The following is a 20,940-nucleotide window of genomic DNA, read 5'->3' on the forward strand; positions in this document are numbered from 1 at the left end:
ACGTCTCTCCACCAGCCGCCTGGCTGGCCATTCGCCAAGATGTCTTCAGGGCCCCCCACTTAACCCAGCTCTCAGTGATCTCAGCTCTCAGTGATTTCAGCTGTTAGTGGGGGAGCCTCACTGCTGGTGCACACTGGGCAGTCTCTTGCAATAGAGACATTGTCCCAAAGTAGGTCTAATACTTAGACCTAGGTATCAGTGATTTCAGGTCTTCAGCACGTAACAAGACTTTCAATTGAGTCTAAATTAGCTCTTTTGTTATACCACGGAGAGAGGAAGGGTCAAATAGTGTTTAGGACCCTTAATCAGGGCCCACACCAGCAGGTGCAAGTACCTGTCCCCACCCTCTCTCAACTCATTGGGATTTGGAACTCATGCCTAGCGAGTGCCATTCAGTTGAAGGGGAGTCCCTCCATTGGGGTCTGCCAGGTACAGTTCTGCTGCCCTCCGTTCACACAACAAGGATAACGACCCTTTATTACTCCTGCCCCAATAACAAGGAGAGTGGGGATCTCACCAACCACAAGTGATCATTTGGGCAAGCAATTATCTTTGATTAGAACATACAGAGCTGCTCTACCCATATGCTGTGTTATGTTCCTCCATGCACAAAAAGCAACCCCATTTTTCCATCTTCTGTTTTCAATTAAGGGAAACAATAAGTCAAGAAAGGACAAACGTAAAGTCTCCATGAGACAGCACAGCGCGTACGTCTATTCTGTAACAAAATGGCAGCTGCCCCCATGGACAGAAAGACTCCTTAGAAATTTAAAGATGCATTGCAGAGAAAACAACACCATAACAGTGACCTGGCTAAAGAAAAATGTCGCTGTGTGAAAATATTGCACAAGTAGGTCAATTACGGGGAGTGCCTGGGGCTGGTTATGCCTTCCTTGGAAGCATCTTGCCTGAATCACTGCCAGAGAAAGGACTAAGTGGATCATTAGTGTAATCCCCTACAGAAATTCCTATGAGAACACAAAGCGAGCATGAGGCCCCGCTGTGAACCGAACTCTCCTTACCATCCAGCAGTGAAAGAGGGAGAGGGGAGGAGAGAGCCCCTAAAAGCAGCGGGGAGATCCCTCTCCCCCTGGCTTGAGAAAGCAGTTGTACCTCACAGCCCCCCTCTTACTTGGTGAAGTCTGCCCCCTACTGTTTCAGGCTACTCTAAGCACCATTACCATATACATATGGGATTTGAGGCAAAAAATTTTTTTCCAAAGCTGGCCTTCCTTTTATGGAGCATTTGGGTCCCTTGGAAAGAACCTGGGGCTGATTCACAGTTATTCTACGAGGGAATGGCCCCCTGAGAATATTCCCCCAGGAAGCCTCCCTGTAGAATTGCTCTACATTGGCTCTCAGCCCCTCCGCACAGGGCACTCCAGAATGGCTATTCAATGGTTCCCAGGGCCTCAGGCCGGAAACCATATGTTAGACTAGGGGTTGGATGGCCCTGGGCTTACACTAGGGGTTGGGTGGCCCTCCTGCACAGCTGCCTATGCAGGAAACAGCATGCTGTCTTAAAGCAACTTTTTACCTTCACCCCCTCCATCCTTGCCCCAAGCACACAAACAGAATAATGGAAAATCTGGCCCTATGAGTCTAATCTTCCCCCTCCCGCCATCCTCCACTCTGAGTGACTGCTCCTGATTATCTGGCTGTGTTTATCTTGCTCATTCATTAACATGGTCTGGGTGTAACATTCGTGTCTTACATTAGTTTCAGAGTAACAGCCGTGTTAGTCTGTATCCGCAAAAAGAAGAACAGGAGTACTTGTGGCACCTTAGAGACTAACAAATTTATTAGAGCATAAGCTTTCGTGGACTACAGCCCAAGAAGTGGACTACATCCGAAGAAGTGGGCTGTAGTCCACGAAAGCTTATGCTCTAATAAATTTGTTAGTCTCTAAGGTGCCACAAGTACTCCTGTTCTTCTTTTTGTGTCTTACATTAGTTACTTTGCCTTCACTAGGGTCATGGCCAAAGCTTCCTCCATTTTCTAGAGAGAGATACCCCATCTCCTGCATCTCCTTCAAGTGGTACAAAACATGCCCCCCCAAAGGGTGACAAAGATTTAGATTCTTCCACCCCTAGACACATTATTTGCCTTAACGATTCCCCAGAGCAAGCAAACATTTATATATATTTGTTTGCTTAATTTCTAATAACCCTTTCCACTGTGACTTTATTTTGTTACTCTCTTTTTACATTTTATTTGGCTCTGGCCCAGTTGAAATGCTGCCCTGTTTATGCTTTTCAGCAAGTGGCTCTGGCTTTGAATGCTTAACATTTAATTCATGGTTATTTGTTCTTCCATTTAGTACACATCCAGCTTGTCTGCTGTGTAATTTCCTAATGAGAATATTAGAAATGCCGGGAGGCTCGTTAAATGTTGGGCTTTCCCCCCTCCCCCTCCTCTTTCTGGCATTTGAATTAAAAGATGCATTTTTAATATTTAATATCTCATCCATTTGAGTCAATGAGTTACCCACACACATTATGGCTAATGAACTGCGAATATCTCCTCTCCATTAGGATCTTGGTGCGGGGGCGGAGGGGAGAAGGTGCAGGCTCTCCAAGGTCTGTCATTTTAAACAGAGGACTGGTATCGTCACAGACATCCCTGGGCCTTTGCCAAGCTCCTCTCCAAAGAAAGGGACTCTACCACTCCAGCTGAGAAGCTGCCGCTCTCCAAGGACAGGATGTGCTGAATTCATTCACAGTGGGCCACAATAAGCTATGGACTTGTTGCAAGAAATGGAGCGCAAGTCTATGGCCTATGTTATTCATTAGCTGAAACTAGATGGTCATGAAGGTCCCGTCTGTCCTCAGATTCCATTAATCTATGAAATCTGGCACCCTCGCTAACATGGAGTTGTACATGTCTCCACCAGGAGCTCCATTCAGGGCCGGCTCCAGGCACCAGCATTCCAAGCAGGTGCTTGGGGCGTCAATCTGCAAGGGGCGGCAGTCCGTGTGTTTCTGCCGCCCCAAGCACCGCGCCGAATTGCCGCCGCGGACGGAGGGGGCAGTCCGTGTGCCGTTAGGGCGGCACGCACATTTCTGCGGCGGCGGCAATTCGGCGGCAGCGTCTATGTTCAGCTGCCCGCGGCGGCAATTCGGCGGCTTCTGTCTTCCGGCTGAAGACAGAACCTGCCGCGGAATTGCCACCGCCGCGGAAACACACGTGCTGCCCTAACGGCACACGGACTGCCCCCGCGCTGCTTGGGGCAGCAAAAACAGTAGAGCCGGCCCTGGCTCCATTAGCTTCATTAAGGTACTAACCAACATGAGCAGCAGTGGAAGAACCAAGCCCAAGGTGTTGAGGATTTGATTCTGCCACCCTTTTTCACCACCAGTCGGACTGTACTCTGAGAACATCCCCATTGTAATAGGAGAACTTGTAGAGTGGGGTTTTACTTGACGTAAGGGTGACAGATACCGGACATTACTTGGGTAATAAAGGAGTTGTTACTGGGATAATTCAGAGAATAAAAAATGCCTAACTGCTTTAGCTATCCAGCCCTTCCTTGGGTCAGTGAGGGGAAGATGTGGTAAAGAGCCACGTCTCCGCAGACAAATTGCCACCTCATGCTAAATCCTAGGAGTGCTGCTGAGGATGGTTGTGTATTTTTGTACCAGACATTCTCAGGGATTAGATATATTCAGATCATCTCTCCCTTTGTATACAGCACTGGTGAGACTAATGCTGAAATACTGTGTACAGTGCTGAGGCCCGGATTTAAAAAGGATGTTAAAATACTGGAGAGGCTGCCCACAAAAATGGACTGGAGACAATGCCCTACAGTGAGAGATTTAAGCAGCTCAATCAGGTTCGTTTATCAAAAAGTTCAATAGGAGATATGATCATTCTGTGTAAGTATGAGGAAAAAACACCTGACTGGAGGGAAAGGTTCCCTATGGAGCTTAGGAAAAAAACAACAACAGGAAAACAACGTCGTAAACTTTCAAAATTGTTTCCATTTTCCAGGGTCCAAAATGGACCCATTTTAGGTGACGTTTCCCATAATATTTTTTACCCAAATGCCTATCGAAACCATTGTCTAAATCATTATTGAAATGTTTGTTTTATTGAAAACTCAGTTTTTGGAAAGACAAAAATGGTGTCCATGACATGAAAAATTACAAGAAAATTTCCAAAATGATTTCAATAAATTCCTGAGACAGCTTGGTGAGAAACATGGGGGGAAATTTTGCAAAACCAGGAAAATTTCAATAAAGTTGACAATTTGTCATGACCATTTTTGTTTTTCGAAAATTTTCACTACCTTGCTATGCAAAAGTTCCAACCACCTCTAGTTTCATCCCCTTTTTAGCCACCACCTTCCATACTTCCTCTCCCTCCTTGCTACTTCAAATAGGTGTAGACAGTCACCATTTCCCCTTTCCCCGCCGTGTAGCCAAGCCTCGGGAAACAAGGTCAGCCCTTTGAATCTTCCCTAAGGTCCATCATTCATGCCCCTTAATAATTTGTACTGTTCACTTTTGAAGTCCGATATATGGGTCTGATCCTGCAAAAGAAGCAGTGTGGCTGGACACTTATGCGGGAGGATACGGGGGGGATGTGTGGCAGGACTGGGGAGTACGGGAGCAATGCACTCTAGGATTGAGATGCTCGTTGCACAATACTCTGCGTGAATTCTCATCAGGTCCGTATAGGAAAAGAGGCACCAGCCTTCTGTTCTGTGACAGGATGTAGCTTAGCATGCAGTCCAATACTGCATTTGGCCACTGAGTTTTATCTGCGAGCTGTTGTCATGTCTTTGGAAGCTCTTTCACAGCTCCCTGAAAATCCACCTTGGAGGCACTGAGAAGTCTCCTGCAGTAGTTGTCTGCACTAATACACCGGAAGGGTGTCTCTATTTTGACAGGAGAATCCATGGTTTTGACTTACTTTGTTAATTGCAAATAAATCAATACAAATATTAATTTTCAACATGATGGACATAGTTCACTAACTGTATCCTGCTGTTAGGTCTCATGGTGCCTTTCACAAGAGCTGGTATCTGAGGGTACGTCTACATCTGGGCTGGGAGGTACGATTCCCAGCTCACATAAATATACCCAGGCTAGATCTAGAGTACTAAAAATAGTGTATCCAGGGTAGCATGGGCAAAGCTGCCTGAGTACCTACCCAGGGGGTCCAGGTGGACATGCTTTGGGCAGCTAGCCTGAGCTATTGCTTATGTTATCCTGGCTACCTTGCTGTTTTTAGCACGTTAGTGCAGGTACCTCTACGCGACCTGGAAATCACACCTGCCAGCTCAAATGTAGGGGTACCCTTAGGCCTATTGCTCTGGGTCAATTTCACTTTGGGTAATTTATATTCTGCTTTCTTAAAATCCCTCTGCAATTAGAAATACCTCACTTTCCGTCCTAAACTGTCGTGTCCTGATAGCAAAGTTTGCTGTTAACAGCTATCGCTTTCCAACTTGTCCGCGGTCGCACGAGAAGTGGTCAGAAATTTTTGATGAAACATTTTATCATAGAAAAATATCGCTTTGTCAAAACCAAAACTGTTGGCAAAACGGTTAGACAAATCTCCAGACTCCAAAAAATGTAAAAATGTAAAAAAAAAAAAAAACCCCAAGTTTTGAAATTGTAAGAATGTTGTTTTTTGACATTTTCATAACAAAAAATTTTGGTTTTCTGATTTAAAATGACCTTTCATTTAGAAATGTAAGTTAATTAAACTAAAGAAAAGAATACAAGAAATAAATGAAACATTTTGATGGGCCTGACCCTGCCAGCAGGTAGGGGATCTTGGGGGACAACTACTGCACTGGTGGGGTGCAAAATAAACTTTATTAAGAAAATGCAAAAACAGGGAAAATTCAATAGTGAGGGGTATGGGGTTGTTAAGGTAGACAATTGGGGAGGGGTTTCTTTTAGTAAATAGGATAGGGGGTTTCAATAGTAGGGTGCAATACAGTGGGGTACAATACAGTTGGTAACCAATTAACACTGAAGTATAAATGTAACAGGTAGCTAACAGTTTCTATGTAAAGGGTGTGTCACAGCAGCATATAACCAATTTAACAGTTATGGGTAAAATGTGTTAAATAACCAACAACTCTAGGTAAAAATATGTCACAGTGGTGTAAATGTAAAATGTGAGGTGTGTTAGAGAGAAAAAGAGTAACTAATGGGGTTTTATGCTAGACTTCAGTAATACAATTGAGGTTTGGTAGCAGTAGGAGCGGGGTGAGCACGTGGGGGAAGGGATTAAAAGGGAGAGAGAGAGAGAGAGAAAGGCAGTGGTAGAGGAATGAGGTTGGGGGATGGGGGAAGAGGAGCACGTGGTGGAGCAGAGACCAAAGGCAGAGGCGCTGCGGAGGGAGATTTAAACTCAGGGAGACACAGAGAGCAGACAGGCTGCAAGTTTAAACAGCAGAGAGACTGTAACGAGTGATTGGGGAGCTCAGGGGGAGACACAGACAAGCTCGGGGGTCAGGGGGTTAGGGCAGCGGGAAGACAGACTTAACCACAATTATACAGAACACAGCAAAATCTTATCTATGATCTAACTTCACCAAGACTACACAAATTAGCAAGTAACAGAACACAATGCAACAATTTTTTAAACCTAATTTACAGAGCACAAACAATTCTCTAAACCTAACTTAACCACAGCTATGCAAAATGAAATTACAACTTATCTGGACTAAGAACCTGATTCTAATAGGTGCACCTTACACTCCCTGCCACTTCTTGATCGGGAGGGGGAGCAGTTCCAGAGGGCAAAGTGGTATGTGCCCAGGGTACAACCCGGGGCGGGAGGGGTTAACTAGTGGAGGCCGCAGCAGTGGGGTGTCTGCAAGCCGGCAGTCCAGGATACAGTCCAGGAAGGCACAGCCTAGCAGCGGCACAGGCTTATTTCCAGCAGCAAAGGCGCTGCGGAGCAAGAAACAGATAACAGATACAGACCAAGGAGTTAGCTTGGGTCTGTCTGCTGTGGAAACAAGGCCAGCAGCTAGGACAGGGGGAGTTTGCAAGAGGGAGTTCTTACCAATCCCCAGGACAGCAGCAAGCACAGAGACAGGAACGGCAGTAGCATCGGAGGATGGAGAGAGGACTCGATTCGCTTACAATAATCAGGAGATCTCCAGGCACAAATTTGTTGTTCGTGGGAGGGGAGTTTAAAAACGGGTACGCTCAAAAACAAACGAGAGCGGGAAGAGGGACCCCCCCCCCCCCCAAAGACCCCTAGCTGATCAGACCAGGTGGCAAAGCAAGGACCTTCTCCAAGGTCTGATCAGAAAATGTCCAGCTTTAAAGGCAAACTCAGGCAGTTTCCCACCAGTACTTTTGATTGGCTCCTCTTGATACAGGGGAGGAGAGAAGGCAGGGAAAGGCTGCAGGTAAGCATAGGCATGCCTGGGCATGTTCTGAGCCACAGGTATGACTTGCATTTCTGGGCAGCGCCCCCCACACCGAGCCCGGGTCTGAACAAAGGAACCAAACAAAGAAGCAAGAAGCCCAATCCCTAGGCAGAGCAATGGCTCCAGTTAGTCTGTACAAGCCATTCCTATGAATAGGGCTGTGACTTTAGTTAGCACAATGGCCGGGAGGGGCGGCCACACAGGACAAACAGAAAGGAGGGGCGGGGGAAAGGAATGGAGCAGGGGGACAGCTGTAACAGACAGGGCCTATACTCATTTTTTTTTTTTTCCAGTTCATGAATATTTTCAAGATTTTGACTTTTCCTCTCAATTTGAGTTGGGGGGAAATTTCAAACTCTTGAAAAGAAGTAAGATGGGAAAACCATTTCCTGCACAGCTGTAAGTTGCACATAAACAACATCTGAAATTCATTCTGAACCCACAGGCCACATGGAGATTTTGCATTTGTTGTTTCTGGTTTTTCATAGATTCACAGATTCTAGGGCTGGAAGGGACCTCGAGAGGTCATCGAGTCCAGTCCCCTGCCCGCATGGCAGGACCAACTACTGTCTAGACCATCCCGGATAGACATTTATCTAACCTACTCTTAAATATCTCCAGAGATGGAGATTCCACAACCTCCCTAGGCAATTTATTCCAGTGTTTAACCACCCTGACAGTTAGGAACTTTTTCCTAATGTCCAACCTAGACCTCCCTTGCTGCAGTTTAAGCCCATTGCTTCTTGTTCTATCTTTAGAGACTAAGGTTTTGTAGGTTTCTGCAACCTAAAGCTTTCATGATGTTGGGGCATATTGCCCTATTAGCTGAAGCAACATTATACAGGAAACAATTGTTTGCAGTGGGCAAATATGAGGACTCCAGGATACATATTGTAACCTAAAAGTCTTTTCCCATCTCAAATGTCTTTGGTCATTTAGAAATGTTGCTGTGAAAAGCAGAAGCTTTGCTCTGGTGTGTGACTTTGAAAGCCTTTTAAAAATTCACTGGAGTTGATGCAGTAGAGATTCCAAACATACCAGGTAATTCCTTTCAGGTCCAGTGGTAGCCACTTCGGTGCACAATGTCTAAACTCATAAAACTCTGGTGCTCCCTGTTCTTCAAACACCCGGTATAGAAACCAAGAGAATGAGCTTTCCATCATTAAACAGAGCTCGTTCCCCAGTTGTGCACTGAACATGCATCTTTTTTGCCCTGGACCCATGACATAGAAACTAAGCAGCAAAGAGGAGGTTTTCTAAAGTGGTTGACAAATACATGGCACAATAAAGAGGCATTAAACAAAGATCTACAGGGTGGACATCTGTTTTGACTTGTCCGGCTGGGACCACTGCCCCAAAACAACTCTATATTCAATGCTTGGATGTGGTCTCTGGCCTGCTAATGCTCATGCCCATCTGCTTGGAGGGCAAGGTGCCCACTTGTAAGTTGCTCAGATGGTTGGCATTGCTCTTGGGCAGCTGAAGGTTTGTGAGGTCAGCCTACGCAGCCCAGTTAAATTGCATCTGTTCTGCCAGATGTCCCACCTCTGTTTTTATTGGCTATGCCAGCGTGGCTGCCGCATATCTCTTATTTACATCACATCTGCTGACACTAACCTGCCAAGTCAACCCAACAACACTTAGATAGGCTCGGTGCCAGGAGGGGCAAACTAAACGGCAGCGCTGTGGAAAGCATCATGCTGAGATCCCATGCACTGAGGCAGAGACAAAGACAAACTTGGCCTGCATATAGGGCAAAGGTAGCATGGAGTCTCTAGACCTGAGGAAACCCTACCAACCTCAGCTCAAAGCAGACTCAACCAGCATTGACGCTCATGCGGATTTGTAGGCCCTGCTGTTCTGGAAGGCTTAGGATGTTGGCTTCCAGTTCAAAGTGCTGGCTTTCATCTACAAAGACCTAAATGGTTTAGGACTTGGTTAACTGAGGGATCCTCCCTCTCCATTATATATGATCGAGATTGCAGTAGCACTTACGAGATTGCAGTAGCACTGAACCCTGGACTGGGACCCCATTGGGGTAGGTGCTGTACATGCACAGAAGAAAATGACTGTGTTTTGTACAAGGCAGAGATGAAGACAAGGAACTTAAACTTGATGTGGATAAAGACAGAACACCACTGAATGCATTTGAAGAGGAGAGTAACGCGGTGTCAGAAGGATGACAAAGGAAGATGACTTTGGTAACAGCATTTTGGATGGAGAGCAAGAGATAGAGGCCCAATAAGAAGACACAGCAATTCCCACCTGACCTCTGCCAGTGATGTTCTTATGCCCTGAAGCATGAGGATTTGGTAACCCTTGGTGAAAACAGAGCCCGCTAATTAACTTAATCATCATGAATTATCCCAAAATAGAGAAACCAATGAAGAAACAGGGAGAGGAAGAAAAAGACTCCGAACATGGATGAGCGTTGCCATTTAGAGAGATCTGTGACCATTTGCACAGAGAAGAACTCTTTGGAGTGGTTGAGCACACTACGGGGTTCCTCCAGCAGATAAAACACACTCTCTGATCCCTGCACAGATGTCATGGGCCCCTGAGCCAATCCCCTGTGTTTCTCGCTAGCAGAGCCATAAACAGATGTCTGAACTACTAAACTAAAAGAGAAGGGGGGAGAATCACAGACTTACCTGCAAAGCAGTTTTTCCCCTCATGTTTTACACCCTGCTGTATTTTCACCTCTGTTATTCTGTCAGCCACTTTCCAATGTCTCTTTCCTGTCAACATGGCCAAGATATATTCAGCCTCCCAGCTTCTTATGACAAAACTAGTTTGGTAGTGAAGGAAAAAATAGCTCTTGTTTTTGTTTGTTTGTTTTGTTTATCCTCCCTCTGAACAATTTATCTTATGGATCTTACTCAAATTAGCCTCTAACTGCAATTTCATTTTCAGTGTTGACTTTGTTAGACAGGCCTTCGATTCCACCCACTGGACCAGGAAATGAAAGCTGGGACTCAGGACTGGAATTGGCAGGCAGAGTTTGGCACAGACCCATTGCTCCTGCCAAATAGCAGCCATTTGCGAATGCTAAACTTTGCTTATGAGGAAAAGACTCACAACAGTCTAGCCTAAAGAAAATTACAATAAATGAAATAGACTGAAAAGTGTCCGGGGGGAGTTGGGCCTTACTTTGCCGAGGTTCTATCCGACTGTGGAGGGACTGATCTCCCATTGTGTTATTGGGGGACACATTTCTTTTTCAGTCTCTTAGCAAGCTGTCTCTGTTGGTATTATCTGTGTTAAAGTAGCACATAGAGGCCCACCTGAAATCAGGACTAGGCACTTGACAAACACATAGTGAGAGACAGTCCCTGACTCGAAGAGCTTACGATCCAAACAGACAAGGCAGGCAAAGACTGGGAGGGAAAAACACAGCAGGAAGAGCTGAAGCAACTTGCCCAAGGCCACAGAGAAGGTCAGTGGCACAGTTAAGAGGGCTAGTCTGCTACTTTAAGCACCAAGAGGCCCCGGAGGCTGGCTCAGCCTGTTTAATTAGACCCATCTGCCACACCTGAGCTGGGTGTAGAGCTTAAAAAGAGTGGAAGCCCAGCAGTTAGGGGCTAGCTGTGGAGGAGAGCAGTAGAGCTAGGTTTTTGCTGGCGAGCTAAGCGGACTGCTGTGGTGGGCCTCAGGAACAACTGGCCATGCTGCAGGGAAGCAATCTGGGGCTAGTGTTTCACAAGAGGAAGAGGGAGCTGAAGAGTTGAGCCCAAGAGAGGTGCAAGTGTAATCCACACACCTCCCGGGGCTGGTGCTTGGTCCCATCTAGTGGCACTGAGACTACTTAGAAAGATATTAATGAATCTGTTCTACAGCCTTAGCTAAGGGCCCTATGGCTTTTAGCTCATGCAGTAGAGACTCATGCATTAAGCTCTAGAGGTCCCAGGTTCAATTCCACCCACTGATGACCAGGGTCTGTTGATATTATACGGACCTTTTGTTTATGTTAACTTGAGACTTTTGTTGATTTGGGGACTTTGACTATCCCGGAAGGGGATTGAACTTTTAAGTGGCTGTACCTGGGTCACAGAAGACCCAGATGGAGAGGACCAATAGGCAGAGGTGACCAAGGAGAAGGCCCAGCAATCCTGCAACCAGCTGCAACAGGGTGGTAGCTGGTGAGTTGCTTCTATGCACATGGGGCTCACTCAGGGGCGAGACCCCCTAAATGAGAGCCAGGAACAGAACCCAGGTCTCTGGACAGCCAGTGCTTTGCCCCATCCAATAAGGTGGAATCTCCTTCCTTAGAGGTTTTTAAAGTCAGGCTTGACAAAGCCCTGGCTGGGATGATTTAGTTGGGAATTGGCCCTGCTTTGAGCAGGGGGTTGGACTAGATGACCTCCTGAGGTCCCTTCCAACCCTGAGATTCTATGATTCTATGAGAGACACCATGAAATTCTGCAGAAGGGATGTTCTGAATCTGAAATAATGAGATCTGAAATAATGTCCTACCTCAGTGTGTGGGCCAGAGATAGAGAAATAGCCCTAACAGATGGGAAGTGACCTGTAACTACCACTGCCATCTAGGTAGTCACCTTTAAATGCGGTGCTAATCCATGTACTTTTGGAGTCAAAGACCCAGAGCTGTAGTCCCAGCTCCCAGGTGGTGTATGTACCTATGAATTCTCTAGTGACTGTGTGTCTCTTTGCCTGGAGCCCACTGATTCATTACAGTGATGGACTCTATTATATTAATAATTCTCCTGGACATTAAGGCAATGGAGCAGCAGATGACTGGGAAGTTCTAGGCCCTTATTCCACCAGCTTTTACTGTGAATGGTGACATGGAAAGAACTGGAGAAGACCATCGTGGCATATATTAGTGTATCATGTGTAGCGTAGAGCTGGTCAAATTTTTTTGCCACTAATCATTTTGTTGTTGTTGAAAAATGTCAATTCATCAGTGCCCAAACTGTTCATGAAACAGGATCAGGTTTGCTGAATCGTCTGACTGGAAAAAAATGTAAATGAAGAAAAAAAAAAAAAAGATTCAGATTCTGGAAACATTTCACAGGGACTGTTTCAAAATGAAAATGTTCCAATTTCCCTGTTCAAAATGACTTTGCGTTTTGAAATTTCAGCGAAAAAAATTGGTGAAAAAAAGATCAGTGGAAACAAAATGTTTCAACTGAGCAGACCCAAAAAAATGTTTTCATTTTTCAGTTCACTCAGAGTTTTACTTTTTTGTCTTGATTCAAGACAGGGAAAGAATTCAAACTCTCAAACCTATTTCGAATTTCCTGCCCAGCTCTAGTACTGTGATGGTGAGGTCTCTGGCATAGTAGAGCAAAATCCACTTAGACCCCACAGCTCTTTTAGTGATGAAACCCAATCTCCGGCACTGCTTTCCGGAGTTCTTACAGCCCACAGAAATGACACATTGAGCCAGAGAATCAGATCTGGGTTGCATGTAAGGCACTACAGAGTACTCTGAAGGCCTTGCTACCCTCAAACCCTTGCTAAAAGAATCCCAGCCAGGTCTAATACAGGGCAGTGGGGAGTACAACACAATCCCAATATAGCTCTTTGGCATTCTTCACAGCTGACCATTTTCTAAAAGTTTGCTTAAGATAGAAATTATAGCTCTAGGAACAGCAGATAAAGAGACTGAGCCTACCAGGACCGTTAATAATTAGAGGATTGGGGTTTAAAAAAAACAAAAACTGGATTTGAATGGGACAGTCTTGCTGAGACACCTGCCCAGTTCATAGAATATCAGGGTTGGAAGGGACCTCAGGAGGTATCTCGTCCAACCCCCTGCTCAAAGCAGGACCAATCCCCAACTAAATCCCCAAATGGTCCCCTCAAGGATTGAGCTCACAACCTTGGGTTTAGTAGGCCAATACTCAAACCACTGGTTTCAAAGGCCACTGATGTCTGAATTGCACCAAGACCCTTTTTCTGCCAGGGAATGGGAATATTGCATTTTTCTGGCACATTTCCCCCGATGGTGACTATTCTGCACTAGAGGCTCCCCAGTCATTCAGATTACAGCACCATAGTTTATTTATTTATTTTGTGTTCCATTTCCCTCTTCTCTTCCCCACCCATTCTTTGAATAATCTCATAAAGTTTTCACAATGCTCTGGGGGGAGGAAAAAAATACCCAGAAGCATGCAAACAACAAACACAGGCATCACGAAAACAATCCAGACAAAGAGGACTTTTTTTTTTAATTGGGGGGGAGGAGGGAAATATATTGTATTAAGGTTTCCAGATAGGAATCCAAAAAACCAAGAAGAAATAATAATATTTTAAAAATGCAATTATGTTCTATTTTCCCAGGAACAGAGTAAGCAATTTCAGTCCTGCACAGATTAAATTGTCCCACGGGGTCCGTTAGAAATGTCAGAGATTTAACTAAGGACACTGCTGGAAAAGTCCATTATAACACAGTGGGTGGCAGAGACTGTCTTTTGCATTTTTGCCCAATTTTTCTAAGGTTATTGTTATTAGATGAAAGGGAGTGTGTGCATAGGTGAAGATCGGAGCTGAGCAAAGGTAATTTATCCAGTGAAAGTTGACTCTTTTACTCTTTGATAATTTTCCACAAAAGGATTGCAGTTTTATTGGATTTATCCATCATTCAAAATTATCTGCCAATTGGTTTCTGTGAATAATTCATGGTCTGTAGATTGATCCCAAGCAGTTCATTGATAATAAGAATATTCAAAACGTGAACTGATTTGATTGGACACGTGGGTCATGTGGTTTGTTTCTGCTCTCTGCCTGGAGAAACATCAATTCTCTAGAGAAAATACTAATAATAATGAATAGGCGCTTCTCTTTCTGGAAATATTCTGCAGTGTTTATTTAAAACTGGCTGGTTGGGTGCTCTTTTGAGATAGAAAAAACATTTGATGGAATATTAGCAGAAAGCTGGAGCCATCATAAGAAAGACAAAAGGTCTCACAATCAGACTTCTGGCTTGGTGTGCAGAAGCTCTTGGTTTGATTCCCAGCTCTGTCACAAACCTCCTCTGGCACTTTAAGGTCAGATTTTTTAAAGGAATTTAGGCACGCAATTCCCATTGAAATCAATGGCAGTTAGGTACCTAAATACCTTTAAAAATCTGGTCCTTAACGTCTTTGGGCCTCAGTTTTCCCATCTGTGAAATGTGGGAAATAAGGTAATGAGTATGCTGTGATGACAACTTCATTATTGTGGGTGAGCTGCTTGTTTTGTCAGCAATAGGTGATTTTCTCATGGAAAATTAAAACATTGCCAAAAGTGACTTTTCCATTGGAAAATTATTCTGACATAAAATTCCCAACCAGCTCTAGTTATAAGACACAAGGCTGTATTAAACATCCCGAGAGGCCAGTGTTACATGCTGAGGCTTTGCTGTTTGGACATCAGCAGCCAGCTACTGGCTTGCATTCTCGACTGTCTAGTCCTTCACCAATCTGGATCTCTCCTGAAACCTGATCGTCTTTCCATTCATCACACGAGTGATGCGGGACCAATACAATAGGAGAGCAGACTCCAAGGGATACGAAATGGGAATGTGTGGATTTATTTTATCTGACGGCTATATTTACCCAGCTCTGGAGCAGATGAAGTCTCCAGCACTGTGCTTTTCATAATGGGTTTTGACTCTCAGATTTATGGGCTGTCAGGGTGGCAAAAAGCAAAATGCTTTGATCATCTGTTTGATAAAACTGAGCAGCTCTAAGTTAAAATCGCAAAGAAAGCATTGTCTAAATCACTGACAGTAAACAGAGATAGGCTGAGGTTCTTGCTCTGGCCCATCCTCGCATCCTTTGTTTTAAATGAGCAAGCACAGGGCTTTTGCTGTACAGTTTCCACTCTGCTTGCGTTCCCAGCAGTTTGCATTAGGCATTAGTTGGAAAGCGAATGTGGTCTAATGGTTAGAGCGAGGCATAGGAGTCTGGATTTCTACAGCCTCTTCCCATTTCTGCTGCTCGCTCACTATCTGACGTTGGGCGAATTGCCTACCTTCGCTGTTCGTCAACATTCCCAAATAAAACTCGGCGTCTGACCCTCTCCCCCCCAGATTCTGAAGGAGGAGGTTTGACTCAGGGCTGAGTTTATTACTTGAGCACACCTGTCATACTGTATTAACCCACGTGAGACACAAGGAAAGCACACGGGATGGGTTGGAGGCAGGAGTGCAAGGGAAAGGGTTTGGGGTGCATCAGTCACAGGGATACATGGGACTGTGCATGGGGTGCATCATGGACAGGGGTGTCCAGGAAAGTGCCTAAGGTGCATTGGAAATGGGGGTATGTGTATTATATCAGGCATAGGAAAGAACATGACACTTGGAGCCAGAAATCTCTGAGTTCCAAACCTGGCTCTCGTTCCCTCTGTGGCCTGCGGAAAGGCTGAGGGAACTGGGATTGTTTAGTCTGCAGAAGAGAAGAATGAGGGGGAATTTGATAGCTGCTTTCAACTACCTGAAAGGGGGTTCCAAAGAGGATGGATCTAGACTGTTCTCAGTGGTGGCAGATGACAGAACAAGGAGTAATGGTCTCAAGTTGCAGTGGGGGAGGTTTAGGTTGGATATTAGGAAAAACTTTTTCACTAGGAGGGTGATGAAGCACTGAAATGGGTTACCTAGGGAGGTGGTGGAATCTCCTTCCTTAGAGGTTTTTAAGGTCAGGCTTGACAAAGCCCTGGCTGGGATGATTTAGTTGAGGATTGGTCCTGCTTTGATCAGGGGGTTGGACTAGATGACCTTCTGAGGTCCCTTCCAACCCTGAGATTCTATGAAAGCCAAATAACTAAAGATGGACCCGAGCTGTAAAACTTCCCCCAAATTTGTGTGCTGGGGGTTGGACCTAAAGTTTTGTTTTGGTTCCAGCTCTACACTTAATCTCCCAGGAGCTCAGTGTATGGGGCTAATAGTCTTTACCCACCTCACAGAGATGTTGAGTTTCAGAGTAACAGCCGTGTTAGTCAGAGATGTTGAGAAGCTTAATGTGTGTAGTGTGCTTTAAAGGTAGAAGGTGCTACGAATTATTATCATTTGAGAGCATCAGGATTAGGATGTTATGGGAGTCTGGATACCATATTAGAAGGGTCATTGATCTTCTCTGACAGGACAGTTCCTCTGCTCCCAGGTACATGAAGATAAAAAACCCCACAAATGCATCCATGTTAGAGATATACCAGTTAACCCATATCTGTGTTGCTCTATAGCAAACTTAATAGCTTGTGAAAATGAGAAAGTGTCACCACCAAATGTTAAATGACGGTTGTTTAAGATATATATATAGGAACACAAAAACACTAATGATGTGTTGCAGGTCTCAAGCTGACTATCCAAATGCCAAGCACAGCTGAGTTAGTTCTGTACATGGAAACAAGACAAACATAACGCTGTATGGGGAGCAAAACAGGATAGCTGGGGGTGTTACTTCAGTGTCAGAGCTCACAATGTGAAATCTAAACCCCAAATGCCCTGTCTCATTATTATTTCCCAGGATGCACTAATGATGGAAGGGATTAGGAAAGCTGGGGGGGCATTCAGATTAGAAGCATTGGCGAAATCAAACTCTGCTTGTTTAAAACAATGCATGACAACTGTGAGTGATTTTTTCCCCCACTTACAGGCTGCATGGATTTATTGACTATTTTCCTTTTGAATGTCAAGGCTATATTCAATTTTGCCAACAACAATGTATTGTGATTGGATTGAATTGAATTTTCTTTTCCATTCAAAAATGATTAGATGTGTACTGTAGAGCTGAATAAATAAGCAACTGGCCATAAATGTTACGCTCATGGTTATATTGTATCCTATGCCTTCAAGGTTACTGTACATGGAAGATGACATATAAGAAATAAATTGTATTGACCCAAATGGTCGTTTCTGATCAGTTGTATCAAATCCTACATCAATTCTGTGATCCTAGACTAAAATTCCTTTTCTGCTCCCTAATAAGAGTTTCTAAAGAGTAGAATATTACTACTCACATTTGCAAAATGGATTAAGATTACACTGGGACTGGTCCCTGTAGTGGGGTAGCTGCCCCACTCTGGCGTGAAAGGGGTTAAAGCAAGCCAGAGAGGCTGCACAGAGCCAATCAAGTGGAGGCTTGAAAGCAGCCAGTCAGGGCCAGGCTGGGCCCTATAAGAAGGCTTCCGGCAGAGAGGAGGGCAGTCTCTCCCTGGAGGGTGAAGGGGAAAAAAATTGGCTCTTAGAGAAGCACCCAAAACAGAGCAGTGCTGGGCAGGGTCAACTAGGGTGACCAGATAGCAAGTGTGAAAAATTGGGACAGGGGGTGGAGGGGTAATAGGAGCCCATATAAACAAAAGCCCCAAATACTGGGACTGTCCCTACAAAATCGGGACATCTGGTCACCCTAGGGTCAGCAGAGGCTGGTAGAGCTCTAGGCTGACAACTGCCAGACTGGGGCCCTGACACAAAGAGGCAGAGAAGGTGCTGGGGCTATGGGGAAGTGGCCCCAGGAAGCAGGCAGTAGAGGAGAGTTGGAGGACGGGGCCCAGAGTAGTGGTGGGCCTGGGCTCCCCTTCCCCCCACTTGCCAATGATGAAAGTGGCGAAGCCAGACTGTTCTTGGAGGAAGGGGCTGGACTGAGGACTGCAGTGAGCCACTGAGGCGAGTGATAGAATCAGAAGCTGCCGGTCCCCCCGAAGTGGGGGAGAGCCCGAAGAGTGGGCACAGCCGGAGGGCAGTGTCCAGAAGTGGACGCCGCGGTCTGGGAGTGACAGGGGTCCGACAGTGAGGACGGTGGAGACCGAGAAAGTAATGGAGAGCGAGACACCACTAGCCAAGGTGCGCTGCTGAAAGAGCTAATTCCCTAACCAACCAGCAGGAGGCGCCACTGTGGTGAGTCCGGCACCGTTACAGTCCCATCCCAATGCTCTAGTTCCCCAGCCCTACAAAGACATCAGTGGACATGTTCAAATGCAGGAGACCAACATTAAGCTCCAAAATCTATAGTTAGGCATGAAGGAACTGATTGGAAACTCGCTGAAGTCAATGGAAGTCTATTTATTGACGTTAGTGGGCTTTAGATTCAGTCCCTAAATGAGTGTCCTGATTTTCAAAGGCAGCAAGCACTTCTCAGCATCAGACCAGTGATTTAGGTGCTGAACTATAGACATCCAAATATGAACATCTTTGCCATAGCTCCCACCCCAGGCAGCCATTAGGGTGTGCCCAAAAAAGCTAGCATAGTCTATTTCTACATTGCTCTAGGACCTTGCAACGTGGGAAGGTCCCTGGAAGTCTACATTAAAATTAAATATCCCCTTAGCCCAAGCCCTGTGAGCCCAAACCAGCTACTACAGGCCAGCCCTGGGTTCTAATTGCAGCGTAGACGTACCCTGAGTTAGAGCTACATGTCTGCCAGATGCTACTGGTCTTCTTCCATCTGGTTATGGTGACAACCTAGCAAGAAGTGAGTATTCAGTGGGTATCTCCTCCTTCTTCAGTTACTGCTCAAGGAGCCAGTGGCCTTCCAGTAGCCATCAGCTGACCCACCTGCCGCTCACTGATTCACTGCTGCATTGTGCACCTCCTCTCAGTGTGAGGTTCTGATCCCAAGGATGTTGGCCTAGCCTGCCCTTCACACGTAGAATCTCTCTGTGACCTAGGCACACAGGTCTCTGACACTTCTGTGAGATTGGACCCTTAGGTTTGGGTGATGGTCAGCTGATTTTCCCTTAGTGAACCTTAAATCAGCCATAAATTTTGATGGAGGAACATGCAAAATGTTCTATTGATTCTTAGGGCTTCTGCACAGTTCTAAGGATTTTGGTACCATTCTCATTACAAAAGTGATCAAAAGAACCTAATCACACTTAGCATGGCCAGAGCATGTTACCTTAGCTAGCTAGGAGAAGTCAGTGTTTGACACCGATGGACCAGCTCCAGTCATGCATCTGGAACACAGGGACCATCTGCTGAGATCCAGCTGCAGGGTTGGGGCCAAAGTGTGTCACCATCTCTTAAAATCTTAGGATGCTCATCCTGCATCTGTGTGCAACAATGCATGTTCAAGAGCAGTGCAAAGATAATCCTATGGAGCAAACGTGGGTCTGTGGGAATCTTTATATGATCATCTCTGGATATTTTGGTGTGTTTGTGCCATTACAGTCTCCACCTTGAAGTTTCATTGACATGATGGGGGGATTAGGAGCTGCATTGACTGATATTTTACTTGGCTTTTAAAGTCGTAATATAACCCTGAGTCCAGTTAATTTTTTCCCCCGGTTCAAAGTAGTGCAGAAGCTATACATCCAAGTGGTCTGGATTGGAATTAGGATCCAGAACTCCGCAGTTCTGTTTGCAGCCGTGCCCCTGACTTGTTGCATAAGCTCAGGCAACTCACTTCATGTTTGTGCCTCAATTTCCCTGGCTGCAAAATGGGTATAGTAATATTTACTGATGTCACGGGGTGCTGTAAGGACTAATGCACTTAAACTTCTGTGCGCGCCTAAAGGGCTATATACATGCAAAATATTATAGTGCTCCCTAGATGGGAGAGGTTGAAATTCTCCCTAGAAGTGCGGTGAAACAATGTTATTCTTCATTTTGACTCTCCCTGCCGTCAAACTTCCTCTAAATCACCATGTAATCAACTGGGAGCAGAGAAATACAACGGCCGTAAATCCGAGATGTTTGAAGAGGAAATGAGGCTGTTCACTTTATTATTCTTGATTAACAGCAAATTATTCCCCTAACATTTACTGTTCTTTTCATTTATTTGAAAGTGATTAGACACAACGAGTGGTTAAAAACATTGAGGTTTTTTAATAATAGTTTTATTTATGGTCGTAATTGCTTCTGTAGCTCCTCTGCAGTCAGACACACCTCCTCCTGACATGCAGGCACTTAAACAGACAGCCCCAACCTCTGTCTCACGCACACACTCACACAATATGTCTACATGGAAGCTGGAAATGCAGACATACCTGCGGCGGCTAAAAATAGCAATGTAGCTAGAGCAGCACGATCCTGTGCAAGACTCTAGGCCCATGTTTGGGCGGCTAGCCTCTCCCACTGCTCAAGCACACGAGCTTGATCAGAATTAGCCAGGGGTATGCCTCTATAAGCTGGGAATTACACCTCTGGCTCCCAGGATAGACATAGTCACAGTGTCATTAATATATGGAGATATAGAACTAGAAGGGACCCTGAAAGGTCAGTGAGTCCAGCCCCCTGCCTTCATTAACAGGACCAAGTATTGATTTTGCCTTAGATCCTTAAGTGGCCCCCCCTCAAGGACTGAATTCACAACCCTGGAGTTAGCAGGCTAATGTTCAAACTACTGAGCTATCCCCCCCCCTTCAAAAGACATGCTAAAGGGCAGCTCCTGGACACACCAAAAGCAAGAGCAAACTACCCATTGACTTCCATAGGATCAGGATTGAACCCCTGACTCCAACTGGTGAGCAGTTACATAAGAGTTAAAGTAAATGGGACGAGTCATGTGAGTAACTCAGTGTTCACCAATAGGAGTGTTATTTTTTACTCCACTCAGAGGCCCATTATGCTAGGTGCTGTACAATCATGTATCTCC

This window comes from Malaclemys terrapin, chromosome 7 (genome assembly GCF_027887155.1).
Source record: "Malaclemys terrapin pileata isolate rMalTer1 chromosome 7, rMalTer1.hap1, whole genome shotgun sequence".
NCBI lineage: Eukaryota > Metazoa > Chordata > Testudines > Emydidae > Malaclemys > Malaclemys terrapin.